This window comes from Phocoena phocoena, chromosome 2, assembly GCF_963924675.1.
Source record: "Phocoena phocoena chromosome 2, mPhoPho1.1, whole genome shotgun sequence".
In the NCBI taxonomy this organism is placed as follows: Eukaryota; Metazoa; Chordata; class Mammalia; order Artiodactyla; family Phocoenidae; genus Phocoena; species Phocoena phocoena.
In genome coordinates, this window is record NC_089220.1 from 45,400,656 (window position 1) to 45,402,948 (window position 2,293).

At 49.3% G+C, this 2,293-nt stretch overlaps 1 pseudogene across 1 annotated transcript; it reads right to left on the reverse strand.

Moving 5' to 3' along the window:
* Window positions 1-877: 877 nt before the first annotated feature.
* On the reverse strand, window positions 878-1,942 carry LOC136118766 (calpain small subunit 1 pseudogene; annotated as a pseudogene). Its single transcript, XR_010655458.1, has one exon. The product of XR_010655458.1 is annotated as a calpain small subunit 1 pseudogene (transcript).
* Window positions 1,943-2,293: the final 351 nt, after the last annotated feature.

The window sequence follows — 2,293 nt, forward strand, 5'->3', positions numbered from 1 at the left end:
GGGTGGACGGAAACCAACTTACATGGTTTGCTAGCTGAAAAGAAGGTGAGGAATATAAAACTATTCTGTCAAGATGTATGGAGGCAGGGTAAAAGGGAAGAACCAGAGCACGTTGCTGACAGGGAAGAAGGTGGATGAGATTGATGTTGGAGAGGGGAGGCAGCTGGGATACAAGGAGGCAAAATGGACAAATTAAGAACAGGGAGAATTTCCTCTTGGAAAGATAAGCACGTATCACAGAGTGTAATTTACATCTATTGGTGTGATTCTGACCACCAGTCCAAGGCTCTGTCTTTTTTCGGTCATTACTTTATCCCCAGTGCCCAGGGAAACATCAGGCACTGGGACTTCCCTGGTGGCGCAGTGGTTAAGAAACCGCCTGCCAATGCAGGGCACATGGGTTTAAGCCCTGGTCCGGGAAGATCCCACATGCCGCGGAGCAACGAAGCCCGTGCGCCACAACTACTGAGCCTGTGCTCTAGAGCCTGCAAGCCACAACTACTGAACCCGTGCGCCACAACTACTGAAGCCCGTGTGCCTAGAGCCCGTGCTCCACAACAAGAGAAGTCACCGCAGTGAGAAGCCCCTGCACCGCAACAAAGAGTAGCCCCCGCTTGCTGCAACTAGAGAAAGCCCATGCACAGCAACGAAGACCCAACGCAGCCAAAAGTAAATAAGATTAATTAAAAAATAAATGAAAATAAAAATGGTCTTAAAAAAAAAACACCACCAGGCACTGAATGAATACGTGTTGAATAAAGTGAATAAATGGTTAAATAGCATCCCCTTTTCTTAGACGTGAAGGAAGGAGTCACTAGGACTAATATTCTTGATAGCAAGGGGTGGAGACAATCTTTTTTTGTTGTTGTTGTTTTCAGAGAGAGCAGCAGCTAGGGTGCATTTATTTCCTCCTGGGCCTGGCAGGCTGGGAGCAGAATACAGACAAAGGCACTGGGGCATGTGACCTGTTATGGCCTGGAGTTCAGCTGCCTGGGTGGTAACTGGGTGGGTGTGCCAGGGTGTGTGGGGACTGGAGTGATCCTCCCAGAACTGAGAGAAGGGCCCTTGGGGTGTGCAAGCAACACAAATGTTGGGCTTGGCACAGATGCAAGAGAGGGGTTATGGAGTAGATGTGAGATGGGTGTGCTGGGGCAGGGTGTGTTGAAGAATGTTGGGCCCTGGCTGTTGACTGAGAATCTGGGTGCCAAGGGCTGGGAGAACAGAAAGGCCTGTGGGTCAGCAGGAGCCATGAAGATGTGACTGCAAACAGGATCAGCCCTGGGGGAGAATGAAGAGTCCAAGGTGACTGCTACAGCGAGGCGATGAGGGGGCAGGTCTGCGACTCCCGTTCAGGAATACGTGGTCAGCTGCAGCCACTCCTGGGTGTTCACCTGGGTTTGTCCAGTGCCATCTTTGTCAAGAGATTTGAAGGCACGGAACGTCGCATCCAGTCTGACCAGGCAGCTGATGAAGTTGTCAAAATCAGTGTTCCCTCCCTCATCTGAGTAGCGTCGGATGATCATGCTGTAGAGATGCTCATTCAGGCGGAATCCTGCTGCCTCAAAGGCCCCTGGGAGCTCACTGCTGCCAATGGCCCCTGAACGGTCAATGTCAAACTGTTTGTATATGGCCTGCCACTTTTTGATGTTGTTCCACAAGTACGTGAATTCCTTGAAGCCCAGCTTGCCGGTCGTGTCACTATCCATAATGGCCACCATGCTGCGACACGTGTCAATGCCAAAACCATCAGTCTTCAGATCAGGATGTCGGGTCACGACTTTGTTGAGAATGTTCATGAGTTCTGTGGCACTGACCTCCATGTCCTCTCCAGCCAGCTGGGCAAAGAGCCTCCGGAACTGCCGGGCCTTCTCACTCTCATTGGCCTGGATGTTGGAGTATTGGGCGCGAGGGGGCGGGGGCTCTGGGTTGTACTGCACAGACGCCTCACCCATTCTGTTCTTACCGGACAAGCCTCTTCCTCCAGGCCCCGAGACAGTCTTTTTTAACTGGTGATAAAGAAGGTGTTTCTCTGATAGGTGGAAACTTTCTAAAATAAATACAGGTGCACTATTTTTTCAAATGTAAGTGCGATCAGGTCTGGGAAAAAGGTGTTTCTTCCACTTGTGTCTTTTTTTCCCTTGGGGATTAAAAAAATTTTTTTCAGTGTTTTCCCTTTGACATAGCCTGTGAGGAAACAAAATTGCATAGCTTTTTTAAAAAAATAAATTTATTTATTTAATTTATTTATTTTTGGCTGTGTTGGATCTGCGTTGCTGCGCACAGGCTTTCTCTG